The sequence below is a fragment of the Oryx dammah genome, unplaced genomic scaffold (genome assembly GCF_014754425.2).
Source record: "Oryx dammah isolate SB20612 unplaced genomic scaffold, SCBI_Odam_1.1 HiC_scaffold_24, whole genome shotgun sequence".
In the NCBI taxonomy this organism is placed as follows: domain Eukaryota; kingdom Metazoa; phylum Chordata; class Mammalia; order Artiodactyla; family Bovidae; genus Oryx; species Oryx dammah.
This window is the reverse complement of record NW_024070208.1, coordinates 36,631,243-36,648,541: the sequence shown is the minus strand read 5'-3', so window position 1 is coordinate 36,648,541 and position 17,299 is coordinate 36,631,243.

Sequence of the window (17,299 nt, the reverse complement as noted above, 5' to 3'; positions counted from 1 at the left end):
CAACAAACCTTCCAAAATAGTTGACTTCTAGCTAACTTTGGATGCTTCAGTGGGCCCCTAGGACATCCCAAAGAGAGAGATTAAGCAACCTGAGTTCATTTGACATGTGAAATTACAGGGGAAGTGTTGTTGGAAGGGGTGATGAATCTTCTCAAGTTATATTGTATGATTGATGTTACGAATATAGATATCCTAGAAATTAGGTGAAATTCATGAAAATCTGATATGACCTGGTAAAATGCTGTCAGTTATAATTTTAGTTATCATGTTAAAGTGTTACAAGTCACAGCAATGACCAGGTTACCTTGTCAATTGTAATTTAATCAGATTTTAAACATGCCTTTTGTGGTTTCACTCTGATGCCTTTGCATGAATATGCAAGTTTTATGGAAAAGACTTTTTAAGGTTAACCTGTTGTGGAATCTGGAGTTACAAAACACATCTCAGAGGACAGTCAAGACAGTGGAGTACAGTTTGTTATGCCAGCGGGTCCAAGGGGAATCTGTTCCCAAAAAGGACCCTGATGTTTCTGAGAGTGTTAGGGGAAGCACACTGATTGAAACCACCCACCCTGGCCAGGCACCATAGTAACTATTTGCATGAGTTGTTTAATAAGCCACCACCAACCAGAAGAGTTCGGGAAAGGTCTAAAGGAGACACCACGTGTCCATCCACTTCCCAGAATCCCTCTAGCTAGCATCCATCTTGGCTGAGCGATGCATGCACCACCAGGAAAGACTCTGAATTAGAATGATTAGAAACTAATCCCATCACCATAAAACCTGACACTGCAAGCTACATGGCAGAGCAGTTCTCCTGGGTTCCCTTACCCTACTGCTTTCCACCTGGGTGCCCTCTCCCAATAAAATCTCTTGCTTTGTCAGCATATGTGTCTCCTCGGACAATTCACTTCCGAGTGTTAGACAAGAGCCCACTTTCGGGCCCTGGAAGGGGTCCTCCTTCCTGCAACAAGAGGCCCAGTTTTATGCCCCCTACTATGTGACTGGTTACATGTTAGCATCCTCTTTATTGTGTATGATTGAGTTTTACAACAAGTAGGTGCTAGGAGGACAAACAATTAAGGTTAAAGAGGGGGAACCATGATTATACATCAAGGGGGTATGTCTCCATAGTTAATCTAACAGGGGCAGCCTGACCTCAACTACATTCTCTGTTTGCCATTTGGAGGGAGGGAAGTCTCTAGGAGACCTGATTTTCATTAGCAACAGTTTCCTCACTCTTGGGCAGGGTTCAGGCCCAGTTCACATCCTGTCTTTAAGATGGATGACAGGCTTCAAGATGGTGTCTCTCCTGCTTTCTCACATGGGCCCCAACAAACTGATAAGCAAATTTTGTTTCTTTGCTATCTGATTAGTTGGTACTGTTATGCCCAGAGTCCGAGTCCCCAAAACTGAGAGAATAAGACGTCCACAGCAATGCAAAAGCATAAAGGGGTTTATTACCAGCTTGAGCCAGGGCCCAGGTTTCATCCAGCACAGTGGAATCGGACAAAGGCCCTGAGCTCTGAATCACATATACTTTTATATAGACAGTTCTTTGTTTCTGTAACAGCATAGCTGATTGGTTAAACCATACACGCACGCGGGACTTTTAAACCTCGCATCTCTATCTGGATTGGCTCGGGTCTGGCGCGGGCGGGGGCTACGGGGATTTTTTTTTTTTTTTTTTTTTGATTGGTCGAGCTACACTGCCTGTGGGAGTTCCCAGAGCCTCAGCTTTTTTTTCAGGCCTAGCCTGCCCCTTTGTGCCTGTCCTGGCTTCAGTTTGGTCCTAACAGTACCAGACTGGAATTTAGTCTATTCTCTAAGTGAAGAAAACAAACTTTTCTTAGAATGCAGCTTTCAATAACAGATTATTAATTTCTTTGTCTCTCAGTGATGTATATTCATTTTTTAAATCTTTTGTTACTTTGGTAAAGTAAATAAGCATCATTAATATTATGGTACATGTAGGATGGTCCAAGCTTCCCCTACTCCTGCAAATTCCCTTAACCCTTCAAATTCTTCTAATGGAGAAAAGGTTTCACTTCCCACCAGAGGGACAATCCAAACTTTTTATCAGCTGATCTGCCCCTGATATCAGAATCAATTTGAGCACTATTTGGTCTATAATTTTGGCATAAAACTATCACTACAGAAAGGAGAGATGACTTTTTGATGCAGGATAGCCATGATATTCTTTAGACTTCAAACAAAATTGGTCAAAAGGAAAAATTTTTTTTTCCCTTGGAAAATGCAAACTGGTTATTTTAGCATATGCAACTGAAAACATCTAGCTTGTTAAAAAGGCCTGCCTAGGGCAAAGCTTGAAGTTAACCCTTTCCATGGGCTTGCAATACACTCCCCACTTTGCCTGAGACCTCAGCCTTGGGCAAATGAGAACTTCAAGCCAAAAAATAAAGGAGGGGGGCGGTCAAAGAGATACTTTGAATCTAAGGTGAAAAACTAGGAGATCACTGTCTGTCTTTCTGGATTTATATATGTCTCAGTGTGTGTCTTCTGTTTTTTTTATAATATTGCTGAATTTGTAAATGAGTTATTATTTAATTGGCCTAAAGAAAAGTAAGCACTTACAAATCAAACATTTCTAAATTCAAGAAAAAATTAACCTAAATGAATTTCAGATTCACGTGAACTAGAAAACAGTCAATATTAAATATCTAGTATTAATGTTTGCTAATCTAATATAGACATGTCTAAGATTCGTTAACATTAAGCATAAAGTTTTCATAGTGCCTAGGTTTATTATAAGTTAAATATTGCTATATTGTTATATCTGTTACAAGTTTGTCAACAAGGAAAGTGCCTTTAGAAAAAAAATAATAATAATAAAAACTCCTAAAAAATATAAATGTGATATGAGCTTTTAGATAAACTATTAAAAATAATTATACTTAGAAATGTCCATCTAAAATAGTCTCTCCAGATTTTGGTAACCTGAATTTCTATCGCTGTGCTAAACTAAGTACTGAAAATGTATTGAATATCTAGGTCATTTCCATATAAATAACATTCTAAAACAGTCACTGCTTAACACTACCTTCCTCTTGCACAGAAACTAAAGAGATTTATACTACTAATGAATAGTGTTTGGTGCCATCCTGAGATGTTCTCTATACAAAAGCCAATGTTTTTTCTAGAAATTATCACTGGTGTTTATGTTCACCAGTCTATAGAATGCTAGCATAAAGGTCAGTTCTTGGTTGCTTAAGGAAAGTAAGATGTAAGTCTTGTTAATACAAAGGTATGAGAAATGAAATTGCAGAAGAAGTAGTTCTGACTTACAGGTGGCTGTTTCAGGATAGGAGAACAAAAGAATGGGTACAGAAAGGAATAAGGAGGTTTTATGGAAAGTGGACCCCTAGAAAATTGTTTTGTGCATAATACAAGTTTTCTTGAGATGTTGAACTGCCTTTGATAATGGATTTTAAATATCTTTCCCTCTGAAGTGTTCTGTTCTATGTTTACCTTTGAAATCTTTTGTTAACTTCGGCTAAGTGGATAACTGTTGTTTCACAGTGACTTATCTGATCCTACCTGTTATAAACCCTTTTGATATTTATCGACAAACCTTCCTAAATAACTTAACTTGTAGCTAACTTTGGGATGCTTCAGAGGGCCCCTGAGACATCCCAAAGAGAGATACTAAGCAACCTGAGTTCATTTGACATGTTAAATTACATGGGAAGTATTGTCAGAAGAAGTGATGAATCTTCTCAGGTTATAATGTATGGTTGAATGTTACTAATATAGATATCCTGGAAATTATGTAAAATTCATGAAAATCTGATCTGACCTGGTAAACTGTTGTCAGTTATAATTCTAGTTATCATGTTAAAGTGTTACAAGTCACAGCAATGACCAGGTTACCTTGTCAACTGCAATTTAATCAGATTTTAAACATGCCTTCTATAGTTTCACTCTGATGCCTTTGCAAGAATACTGCTACTTCAAGATTTATGGAAAAGACTTTTCTAAGGTTAATTGATAAACAAATTTTGTTTGTTTGTTTGTTATCTGGTAAGCTGGTACCAGACTGGAATTTAGTCTATTCTCTAAGTTAAGAGAATAAAGTTTTCTTACAATGCAACTTTTGATGGCAGATTAAGAATTTCTTTGCCTTTCAGTGATTTATATTTGTTTTTAAAATCTTTTGTTACTTTGGTAATTTAAATGTGCTATATTTATGATTATGGTACATGTAGACAAAGCTCATTGTGCTTCTACAAATATTACCCCTCACGGTTAGATTTTGCTATCCTGATGGCCTTAAAACATGGCAATAGTCTGCTCCTAAATCAGGGAATCAGAAATGATTGAACAATAACTGTAAATCACAGAATCAGGGCTATGGTAAATCCAAGACAGCCGCTTGGCTTTTCCTGGTTCCCTGACAAACCTCGTTTTTATTAGATGGGTTAAAGCCTTCCCTGGCTACAGTGTTAATGCCCTCACTATGACAAAAAATTATATTTCACTTAGTATTAAATTCTAGTTTTGCTAATTAAGGTCTGTGTTTATGATGACTCACTTCTGAAATAGTTCCTTGTTGTTAAAAAGGAACTATTAAAGTTCCTTTAATAGTTTAAAAATTAAACTATTTAAAAAAATTTAAACTATTAAAAAAATCCTTAATTAAAAAGATTTAATTAAGTTATTAAAAAGGAGACTCTAAGGTTGTTTCTAAAGCTTATCTTAGTAACCAATCTTTGGATAAACTTCAGATGCTCCATGATGTACAACCAGGAGATTAACACCTGGCTATAATCATTTAAATCAGATGACCGGGGTATACTCCGCTATACCTAATGAAAGTTCTTGACTTACTTGTGACCTTACTAATTCTTGCTTGTGACCTTACTAATAACCACTAGCTGTATTATTTTCTGTCACTTGTTTCAGAAGGTTGTTTCTTACATTACCAAATGTGTGACTGAGCCTGTGATAAAATGCTGAAATGCAGTTCCGTATGAGATCAATGACTGTAACAAAGTAACTCTAGACATGGGAAGACGCAACAAGAGGGAATATTTTCCTGGACCAAGAGACTAGTAAGACAGGTATGTTCCAGAGACTTTTGCTGCTTGCAAGGCCTGGTCTAGTAATAGCACATTGAGTGACCTGTCAATGGAATTTTCGTTAGACCTTGGAATGAGCCTTCCCAGTACTACTGGACACAATGGTCATGAAATGCCCCAAAGCATGGTCAAATACGTGGCTATGAAGGGATCCTGCAGACTAAAAGTTGGCACTTGCCAGCTGCCTCTACAAAGATTAAATCATGACCACTACAACCTGCTGACCTTCAACACCCCTTGAAAGGAGTTCAGGGTGAAGGTCAGAAATAAGGCACTCTGTGCTCTGGGAAAAACCCAGAACAGGCCTTCAGGTAGTCAGATACTTTGAGGTAAAGATTTTATGAGCCCAAATTCTTGCATCTTCTCATACCTAGAGAAACACTAACGTCATGAACCAATGTCTCGGCCTGGTTCTCCTGGCTAGCTCCTCAGCAGCTTTTCTACTTCTAGTAATCTTTGGGCCATGTATCTTTAACTTTCTTGTGAAGTCTGTTTCTTCCAGAATATAACAAATCTCCCAGTGGTAGTACGACAAGAATATTCCCTGGCCAACACCCAGACAATGCTGAAACGAGCCGCCTTATCATTCCATGGACTCTCATCCCTCCATAAATCACTCTGACAAAGAGCAGGCAAAGAGAACCCAGAGCCCCATGATGCCCCTATACAGCCTGAAGAAGCCAGAGAGGTCATCATCCCTTTTCCCTTGAGACTGGGTTCCCAAAGGCCTGACCAGGGTACCAAAGGGGGCCAAGGAATCGACCCTAAAAATAGAGAGAGGAATGTAATGACCCAAGAATGAAAGAGCAGATAAAACCAAGAAGGGTCTTGGAAGGCAGGAATGGAAAAACCAGACCTTTATCATCCTTCCCTCCCCCATATTGTAACTATTAACAGATTTCAGATCCTTCTGAGCAATATTACCTGTCTCCCCTCCTACCCCACACAGGGAGACAGTATTTGCCTTACTCTTCCCCCACCCCGTATATGTGCTTCATCCAATCAGCAAATGACACGCAAGACCCCTTTCCTGCTTCTTGTACCCTGGGTATAAAAGTGGACCAAGGACCCCTGTTCAACGCCAGTTCTCCCTTGAGCTGGCCCGCAGTTCTAACAGCATCTCCCACTCTAATAAACTATATTCTCCTCTCATTCTGCCTCATATCTGGAAATTCTTTTCCAACCCACTCATGGAACACAACAAGAACTTGGAAGAGTAGAGGAAAAGTTGTTTTTCCTTCCATACACATGCAGTGGGATACTGCTCAGCAATAGAAAGGAATGAGCCATCAATCAATAGAAATGTTACTGAGTCCAAGCTCGCTCTGCTTGCCACCCGACAGGCCAGTGAATCTGAGAGATGAGGTGTTGAGGCAAAGAAGACTTTAATAGGGGAGTCAGCAGATGGAGAAGATGGCAGGCTAGTGCCTCAGAATAACCATCTTATTGGGGTCTGGATGTCAGGTTCTTTTATGGATCAGAGAGAAAGAAGCAATGAGGAACTAAAGTCAAAAGGCAGAATAGAGAGGGAGATTCAGTGGGGAAGTAAAGTGAAAGGGTTTTCAGTTTCTCGCAAAACATCTCCAAGGGAATGCCCAGCCCTCAGAAAGGGTGTGTTAATCTCTTCTATTCACAGGTGGGCAAGACAAACTATCTCTCTGGGAGCTGAACAGAAGCACTTTAGTTTACAGTCAAGCAGAGGGGCAGGGTCCCCCAGGCAAGCCACTGAGTATGATTGCAATAATAAAAGCAAGTAAAAGAAACAGTTTCCAACATGGAGTCAGATTTGGCTTTCTCCCTGAAACAAAACTCCATTCCACAAGCTTGTGGGAAAAAGTGAGTGAATATCTTTTTGCTTAGTCAGATGGATCTTTCTGGGAGTATCCACCATCTTTGCCAGTGTTCCAAACGTTGAGATTTGTCTTCTTTTTGTTCCTCTTTTGAAAAGGGTCTATTTTACACCTGTAGACTTAGAAATACTAAACTTCAAATCTAGGAGACAAGATCTCAAGTTAAGAAACAGCACTTTTCGATGTAGATGCAAGTGTCAGGGCTCACTAAAAATTATTTGCTTGGCATGAACCTCAGCCATTTAGGGCTTATAATCCTGCATTCTGAATTTCCTCGGGGTTCACCATAGGGAGTGACTGAAGTGGCTACAGTCTGATGACTGCCAGGTGGCAGGTATTCCCCTTCCTTGGGAATCAAAGGCTCACGTTGAAGGGCTGTAATCACTGATTCCATTTCTCAGGCATTCCCATTTTGGTCATGAATGGCCATTATCTGGGAGACATTACATGATCAACTTTTGTCCCATGGTGCTGAGAGGCTCATTCCAATTCAGTCAAAGATTCTTGATATGCCACTCTGGGTGTTAAATTTTGGACCAGACCCCATCAATAATTAAAATTCTCTGGACTCTAACTTCAATCCAGGAGACATTTTCCCTTCTTCACATACTTACAATCATATTACTGCAATTATTTTATGCGACAAATAAGATTTTCTCAACACATTTAGCCTTAGGAGATTTGCTGGAGGCCTAATTGCACATTAGTTACTGCAAGAGACAGCAATCTTATAAATTAAACAAGATATAAGTAATGCAGACAATGATATAGTGCAGCAGGGAGACACAAAACACAGTTTGAAAACAAAGAACACATTTAAAGAATGATTAATATAACTAGTTGTAATCCAGTTGAAATTTATTTTAGGCTTAGTCAATCCTGACTGATCATGTACAAAACCCTTTTTGGGGTCCATTTTCACAAAGCTTTGAAGACGCTGAAGCTGGGAAAGATTGAAGGCAGGAGGAGAAGAGGATGACAGAGGATGAGATGGTTGGGTGGCATCACCAACTTGATGGACATGAGTCTGAGAAAGCTCCAGAAGTTAGTGATGGACAGGCAAACCTGGCATGCTGTAGTCCACGGGGTCACAAAGAGCTGGGCACAACTGAGCGACTGAACTGAACTGAGCTAGTGAATCCTGACTGATCATGTACAAAACCCTTTTGGGGGTATATTTTTCACAAACCTTTCATCACAACTTCTCTCAGTGCAACTTTAACTTTCAAGCTGTAGAGTATCTGGAAAAGATTGTTTACATTGAGTTGGGCTACCATCTACTTGTGGGTGCATCACTTAGCTTGCTAATATGTTACTAAGAGCATATGCTGAGGCTCAAGTTCTAGAAGAAGTCGACGACTCAACTACTCCACTATCTTGGCTCACATAAGCCACCATTTTGATATGGAACTGTTGTAACTGCTTTCATAGACTTCCTGTGAATCTCCTTGATAGTGAAGCCCTTTCTGTAATAGCATCACAGTACAAAAGAATCTACAAATGACAAAAGACTTAAAAATCAAGGTTAAACAACTAAGAAATTGATAAAGACACTTGGACAATACTTATTCCTTAATCACATCAATTCTTCTGCACTCAGCTTACTTTATAGTCCAACTCTCACATTTATACATGACCATTGGAAAAACCATAGCCTTGACCAGATGGACCTTTGTTGGCAAAATGATGTCTCTGCTTTTTAATATGCTGTCTAGGTTGGTCATAGCTTTTCTTCCAAGGAGCAAGCATCCTTTAATTCCATGGCTGCAGTTACCATCTGTGGTGATTTTGGACCCCAAGAAAATCAAGTCTCTCACTGTTTCCTTTGTTTCCCCATCTATTTGCCATGATGTTATGGGACCGGATACCGTGATCTTAGTTTTCTGAATGTTGAGTTTTAAGCCAGCTTTTTATCTTTCCTCTTTCACTTTCATCAAGAAGTTTTTAGTTCTTAATTTTCTGCCATGAAGGTGGTGTCATCTGCATATCTGAGGTTATTGACATTTCTCCCAGCAATCTTGATTCCAGCTTGGGATTCATTCAGCCTGGCATTTTGCATGATGTACTCTGCATATACATTAAATAAACAGGGTGACATACTCCTTTCCCAATTTAGAACCAGTGTGTTGTTCCATGTCTAGTTCAGTTGCTTCTTGACCTACATACAGGTTTCTCTGCATACAGGAGGCAGGTAAGGTGGTCTGGTATTCCCATCTCTTGAAAATTTTCCTCAGTTTGTTGTGATCCACACAGTCAAAGGCTTAGCATAGTCAATGAAGCAGAAGTAACTTTTTCTGAAATTCCCTTGCTTTTTCTATGATCTTTTTAATTAAGCCCTGGGAACATGGTCAAGACTTTCCATTCTCTGCTCCTTGTATGCTGCCGGACAAATGCAGAATGCTCAACACAGGCCCAGTGAATTAAAGATGAATCAGTATCATGCTGAGCATGTGTGTGCAGACACTGCTCTGAGGATAGCTCAAGACTCCTTCGGCTCCACCCCCTCACAATCCTGGGGGCAGGTACTCTTGTCACTTCAGTTTTACAGATGAGGAAACTGACATAGAAAAAGAATAAATCGTTTCCAGGATCCTACAGCTGGTAAGTCTCACGAGGACACTGGATCCTGAAAGCCTGACTTCTCCTGGCTGCAGCCTAGAAGGAGAGGTCAGGAGAGCTGGACAAGAAACACAACCCACCTGTCCTCCCCCGGTGCTTTCAGGGAGGCCATCATTCCCAGGGGACCTTGGTGAGTGTGCTGGGTCTGGCCCAAGGCTGCAGAGGGTCGGGTTTCAGCCGGGGTCACGTGCTTCAGGATAGACAGACTGAGGCTCCGGCACATCTCTGCTTCAGCCTCTCTGGTCACCGTTCCAGCATGCTGCAGTACGGGCTCTGGATGGCCCTGGCCCCTCTGCTAGCCACCCTCACTGCAGGTAAGTCAAGGTCAGTGACGACTGGGTGCATGCTGTGTGCTGGGACAGAAGCCTGCTACGTGCATTCTCTATTAGACCTCTCATCAGCTCTGAGCATTTATATCACTAAAGGCCACTTTTCAGATGGCTCCTGGTCAAGGGTGCGCATTCAGTAAGTGTCAGGTCCAGGCAGGAGCCCAACCCATGGCCTCATCTCTGTTGGTCAGTGCCTGAGGGAAGAGTAGGAGGGGCACACACCACTGGCCTCTGGCCTCTGGGCTCCTCTGCCTGTACTCTCTTTGCCCTTGTCTGCAGGCCTTCACTCTCTCCCTAACTCAGGTTCTCAGGGGCCACTGTCTCTGGTCCTCTCATCCTTCTACTCTGCATCTCCTTTCAGGCTCCAGAATCACATGCAGCCCTGAGGGGCCCCATATGTCCTGACGGGTATCAACTTTTCTCTGTGAATTGTCTGCTTCTCTGGGCCTCATGTGAAACAAGTACTTGCAGTTGGCTTTATCAAAGGAAAATTATTTAATATTCAGTATTCAATTAGCAGTTATGCCTTTTAGGAACACAAAGCTGACAGGTAATAAATTACTAGTAGTAGTAGTATGTGCTCCTGTTCAGTTGTGTCTGACCCTGTGCAACCCCATGGACTGTAGCCTGCCAGGCTCCTCTGCCCATGGGATTTCCCAGGCAAGAATACTGGAGTGGGTTGCCATGCCCTCCTCCCTCCAGGGAGGTTCCCAACTAAGGGATCGAACCTGCGTCTCCTGCATTACAGGTGGTCTCTTTACCGACTGAGTCACCAGAGAAGCCCATAGTATCTGGTATATATTTATTTAAAATATAAATCTTATAAATAACATTCCATATAGCAATTATAGACATTTAATTTATCTATACCTGTTTATTCAATACATGTTATATATTTCATATATATATGTGTGTGTATATATAAACACCTTTTTCATGTATTGCCCACAATTCTCTGAGGCAGGCATTGTGTCCCAGTAGAACTGAGCTGGAAAGAAGTTGCTCACTAGCATTGGGTGGAAATGCTGGGGTCTGGGCCACATCCCACTACAGCTGGAGCCTCAGGTCCTCCCGTAAAGATCTGCTAAGCAGCTTCAAAGGTGAAGCAGGACTTCTTCTGCCTCAGCCCAGCAGAGACCCTGTGGGGCAAGGTGGAAGGAGCCCAGGGAGAGGCAGTACCTCACACCTGCTGACCGACAGGGGCACAGAAAGACCGACTGACCGGCTGGGGCACAGACACACCCGCTGCAGCAGCCCTTCCACCAGGGCTTTGGGGTGGGGGGTGGTTCTGGCCGGCCATGCCAGCTCCCCCCAGTGTAAAATGAGAGGGCCAGCCAGCTGAAATGTCAGCTCAGCTATTCTATGCTACTGACTGCAGGTGCTCTGAGAGCCTGGAAATTCTAGCAGGTAAGGGGCACAACAAAGCCGTGAGCTTCCCCAAGTGTCAGGTTTCTGGGGTCTCAGGAGGCTTCTCAGCCAGCTTGCTGCCCTAAACATAGCCTTTCTGCCTGTTCCTCCTGTGCCTCTTGCTGGCTGTGCCCAGAAGAGCCACCATCTTCAGCAGCAGCCCCTGCGCCCTGTTCTCAGTGCAGTGTTATGACAACTGGTCAGTCCTTACAGGCTTTTGCTGGAGGAACCTCATCACAGAAGCCAACCCTGCTCAGAGGGGCTGTCACACAGCCAGGCCCCACTCTCCTTCGCTCTTCACAGGGACAGCCGCCCTCTCTCCCCGCAGCGGGGCCCCGTGCCACCTCCTGGGCTTCATCGTCGCCTGCCCGCCAGGATGGCCCTCTGCAGCTAGGAGCTGCCAACAGTGCCCTGTGGGCTTTTAGTAAGAAACAAACGCCCCGGGAAAGAGGAGGGAAGGGGCGAGCTGCAGGGACAGGGGCTGGGGGACAGGCAGGTCCTGTCCATGGTGCCCCAAGTGTGAGGCCTCCCAGGGGTTGAGTTCTGCTTGGTGAGCACAGGAGCTTGGTGGTGGGCCCCCCAAGCCTGCCCAGACCACAGTCTTCTGACCACGATCGAATTCAAGGTGGAGGGTTGGTGCTGGCAGGGCTCTGCTTCTCTGTCTTGTGACCTGGCGAGTCCTCACCTGAGAGTGAGGCTAGCTGTCAGACCACCTTCTCTCTCCACATCTGCCCACAGAAGGTGGGCCAGGCTGCAGCTGAGCTGAGTGTCCCCAAGCCTCCTTGCCATTGCTGCTGCCATCAAAGCCAGCTGTCCCCTGGCCTGCAGGGTCTCTCCTCAGCTGCTGAACTTCCTTTGGCATTTGCAGCTGCCTGGGGGACAGGACGACTCTGTGGCTGTGCCCCACCGGAACCCGTGGTGGGCTCCCAGGACTCCCAGAAAGCGAGGACTGTCAGGTGATGTCCAAGGAGGGCAGCCACTTGTCTCAGCCATTCCAGGGCGGGGGCGGGAGGCATTCAGGAAGTCCCTGAAGAGGCAGAGTTGCTCAGAATCTCCCTGAGACATGGCAAGGTAAGGTGGCAACACTGTCCTTGAGGAGGCAGTCGACAGCGGCCCGCGCTTCTGACCCCAGGCACTAGCCCAGCCAGTGTAACCCGAAAGCAGGTGTGCTTGCTTGCAGGGCTGCGGCAGGGACCCAGGGAGGAGATGCACATGAGGTGTTGGGACGTTCAGAGCCGCAGTTCCGTGAGACCTTCGATTAAGGCAGGAGCTACACGGCTGGGGCCTAGACACCCACGACAGCCACCGGGTAGCTGAGCTACTTGCTGTGTGTCACCAGCCAGCGCTGTGTGCCGCAAGAGCAAGGAGGGCAAAGAGCAAGTAGGCCTGTCCTCTGGTGAATCAGAGAAGGATTTGGGTCAGGGAGTCTGCAGAAACACTTGGCAAAGTAAGCACGTGGGCTGAGGTGCCAGCTGTCAGCACCGTTCAGATACAGGTGTTAGTCACAGCCCACCTGCTCTCACCACATGTTTCCCTGTTGTCCTGCCCAGCAGGAGGCTGGCTGCATTTTCTGCCCTCTGGACTCCTTCTCTGATAGAGGCCTTGGCTGCCAGCCCTGCCCTACAGGTAGGTAAGAGCTGGCCAGAGACACTAACCGCATTTGGGAAAGACTGGCACAGGGTGGGTAAGGAGGGTGCTGGCTCTGCACACTCCCCAGGAGCCTAGGTGGTCTCAAGCCCATCCCCTCAGGGCTGTGGGGAGAATGCACTGACATGAGGCAGAGGAAGTATGCACAGTGGTAGGGTTCTGTCCCTTCCCAGATGTGTAGTCCTGGCAGTCTCACAGTCCTTAGTGTACAGGGCCTGCTCCCAGGCCCCCGCACACCATCCCTCGGCCTGGGGGCTCCTCCAGGATGAAGCCCAAACCCTGTCAGGACCTACCCATGAGATGTCCCCTCACAGATGGAGATTTGCCCTGTCCGCACAGTGCTGCTGAGCCATACCTGGCCAGGAGCTTCAAGCCCAGGAGGGAGACGCCTCATCCCAACATCAGTTTCCATGCAACAGGTCAGGTCTGAATTCTGTCCACTGTTTGCACAATGAGGAGGGTGACTTGCTAGTCAGGTGCCTCTCCAAAGGCTTGTGGAGGCTAACTGTTCAGTACTGAGTGTGGCCAGCAATCCAGGCGCTGGTAAGGGATGACCACATGAAAGCCACACTCAGGGTACAGCAGGCCCCTTGGTACCCCAGTTATGGGAGCCCCAGGATACCGTGCTCAGCTGGGAATTCAGGACCTACTTAGCACTCACCAAGCAGCTTCCCTGGTGGCCCAGCAGTAAAGAATCCGCCTGTAATGCAGGAGACCCAGGTTCGATCCCTGGGTCAGGAGGAAGATCTCCTGGAAAAGGGAATGGCAACCCACTCCAATATTCTTGCCTGGAGAATCCCACGGACAGAGGAGCCTGGAGTGCTACAGTCCACGGGATCACAAAGAGTTGGACTCGACTGAGTGACCAACACTTTCACTTTCAGTAGCACTCACCAAGGCTTGCCACGTGTCCAGTGCCCTGCAGACCTCTGTCCATTTGAACAATGTCATATTCGGTCCTCCCGGCCAGCCCGAGTGGAGGTGTGGTTCTGATACCCGTTTTATAGAAAGGAAAACGGAGGCTTGGGGAGTTGGGAGCCTGCCTATCACAGCTGTCTGTGGGAGGCCAGAGCTCCCTACAGGCTGAGCGGATCAAGGATGCCCAGCAGTTAGCACTGGCCACTCTCCTCTGCATGGGCAAGTGAGAACCAGCCCCCATGCTGTGTCTCCAGGGAAGCCCTTCCTGGTAAACTGGGACCAGCTCCCTGCACCCCCAGGTCCACGGGAATATCAGGGGCACCAGGGCCTGGGAGATGGTTACTGCTCCTCCTTTGAAGACAGCAGCCCAGGCTCTTCAGAGAGAACTCATGATCTAGGCTGCTCTCTCCACAGTCCTCAGCCAGTGTCTGCAGTGCCCAGCAGGACACTTCTGTCCCAGCGAAGCCACACAGCCCATCCCATGCCAGCCGGGCACATTCGGCCCCCTCCCAGGCCAGGACGAAGCCACAGCCTGCACTCCATGCCCCGCAGGCAAGGCCTGTATGCGGGCTGGGCTGACTCAGCCAGACTCAGAGTGCACACCAGGGTAAGGGGCTCTGATTTCTCCTCGGCAGACTCAGAATCCTCCTCTTCCACCGTCGGAGAATCAGCGCCTTGGGTTCAGGGAGGGCTTCTCCAGGAATTCACCCCCTTGGTATCTCAGGAGGGCCCCAGCAGGGCTTAGGGTCACACCAGTCCCCGGTTCCAAGACCTCCTGTGGGAGCCCTGGGGCCTGAGCATGCTCGGAAGCAGCTGAGGAAAAGGAATCTCAGAGAGGCCAGGTCACCATGCCAAAGCCACACAGCAGACTGCTGGGCACAGTGTGAGTCTCCCCAGGATGGGAGGGCTCTGCCTGCTGGGTACCAGGCTCCGATACCTTGGTTGCCATAGGTACGTGTGCCCTGTGGGCTCCTCGAGTCCCCACGCTCCCACCCATGCCTGCCCAGCTGGGACCTTCAGCAACCGCAACGACCTCTCTGACCTGTCCCAGTGTGAGATCTGCCCCTCAGGACTGGCCTGCCCTAGGGGTGAGTGAGAGCAGAGGGGCAGCCTCGCTACCTGCCAGACCTGCCCCTGGATGAAGACGCAGGGAGCCCAGGGAAACAGACCCTGGCCCACAGCCCCTGCTTTCCCGACAAAGAGCACAGTCCACCTCCCAGGTGGGACCATGAAGAATGTTCTTAGGTCTCAGCCCACTCTCTCTATGCAGGGGGGAGGAAGGCAGCCTCTGGGCCACTGCTGACCCTTGCCAGAGGGCTGTGGCTGGAGGGGCTGAGGCTCTTGCAGGCCTAGTTCACAACTGTGTTTGCAGGAACTGGGAGTCCAGGCCGGCCCCCCTCTCTGTGCCCAGCTGGCCATTATTGTCCTTGGGGCACCAAACAGCCAACCCAGTTCCAGTGTCCCCCGGGTACCTGGAGTAACCGGACTGGACTGACGGCGAGCAAGGAGTGTGTGCCCTGTCCCGGGGGCTGGTTCTGTGTCGGGGGAGCCCAGGTACCCTCGGGGACATGCAAAGCTGGACACTACTGCCCGGAAGGTGAGCGGGACAGTGTCTGTCCTGGCAGGGTCAGGGGCCAGAGGTGAGGGCTGGGGTGAGACCATGAGCAGCCTTCAGCCCTCCCAGATCAGGGTTAGGTCTCAGGAAGACTTTCCTGAGAGGAAGGGTGGGACTGGTCAGCCAGCAAGCACCCTGACTGAGGGTTCTTGGGGCGTCTCAGCCCAGATGATGTGGTCCTGTGGGAGGGGCTCCTCTGCTCCCTGCCCCTCCCCAGGGCATCCCTTGAGGACCGCCCCCCCTCCTCCGCTGGGAGAAGGTGAGGAGCTGCTGTGATGACAATGTGGCTGTGACCCCTCTCAGCCCCTGCTCTTCTCCCTGACACAGGTACCAAGTGGGGCGCCCAGCTCCCCTGCCCAGAGGGCACCTACAGCTCCCAGTCAGGCAACAGCCAGGTGGAGGACTGCCTGCCCTGCCCACCAGGGACCTTCTGCCCCGGAGGGGCCCCTAAGCCTGTGCTCTGCCCAAGGTATGGGAGGATGGAGGCAGGGGGCTGCTCCTGAAGCTAAGTGACTACATGTTACACACTGGAGCCCAGTGCTGCTCCAGGCACCGGGGGGTCTTAGAGAGACCTGGCAGCCTTTTTGAGACAAGACACAGAAACAGAATGGGCAGGGCCAGGGTGCAAGGCCTAGGGTGATGGGCTGATGTGAGAACCGCACGTCCATGGGCCCAGAGGTGGAAGGAGGGAGGGCGCTTGGGGCTGGAGTCAGTGAGGAGGTGCCTGTCGCACCTTTGGTGGGCACTGCAACCGTGAAGCCACCTCAGAATGACCCTGCCCAAAAGCCAAGAGCCTGGAATCTAACTCCAGCTGGGGTCTCAGCAGAGATTTGGCCCAAGCTCTGGGGTTCTCTGCTAATAGACTCTTTTACCAAATTGTGCCTTTTATTCCTATAGTCAAAAAGCAAAACTTAGAATTTTTCTTATTTAAAAAAAAAGCAATCTATGGTCTTGTAAAAAAATGAAAACAACATTATCCAGAAATAAATTTCAGAACAACTATAATTTCAAGGTAATAAACAAAATCATAGGATTACAAAGCAAAATATAAATGGACATTTATAACATCTGAGAGAATTTGGAAAATCTAAGCACAGCATGAAAAGCAGAAATAATTGAGGAAAAGACTGCAAGATTTGAACACAATGTTTCAAACTTCTATTCTTCGAAGTTGCTCTAAAGGAAGCTAAAAGGTAAACACCAAAGCAGGGAGATATTTTCAACATGAACAATAGGCTAACCATCCATCTACTTAGTACCTTACTATGTAAAAATCCATTACAAATCATATAAAACATGACAGAGAGAACCAGCAGAAAAACAGAAGCAAAGTGTGAAAACAGGCACCTTTAAAAAGAAGCATGACTGGCCCATAGCCAGGTTGTAAAACGTTTTGCACCTCATGACCATGTAGGTTGTTTGGGGTCACACCTGTCCTGTCGGTGGCCTGGCCCAGAGCCTGAGCCTACCCTTGGGCCTTGCAGTTGGCATGGGGGCAGTGGTGACCCTGCCTGGGTGTCATGGCTCCTCCCCCAGGAAGACTCTGGGCCCCACACCCTTCCCACCGCTTCCACTCTAGGGGAACCACCCGCCTGAGTCCTGGTGCGAGGCTGGCTGGGGCCTGTGTGCTGTGCCCAGCTGGCCACCACTGCCCTGAGCTGGGCACCGCCACTCCTCGGCCATGCAGCGCAGGCAGCTTCTCGGTAAGTGTTTGCTCCAAGGCCCTGGAATAGGGGAGTCCTAGAGTCAGGTACACGGGGTACAGGCTAACAGAATGGAGCCTCCATCCTGGCCCCTCCTCCAGACTCTGGAGACC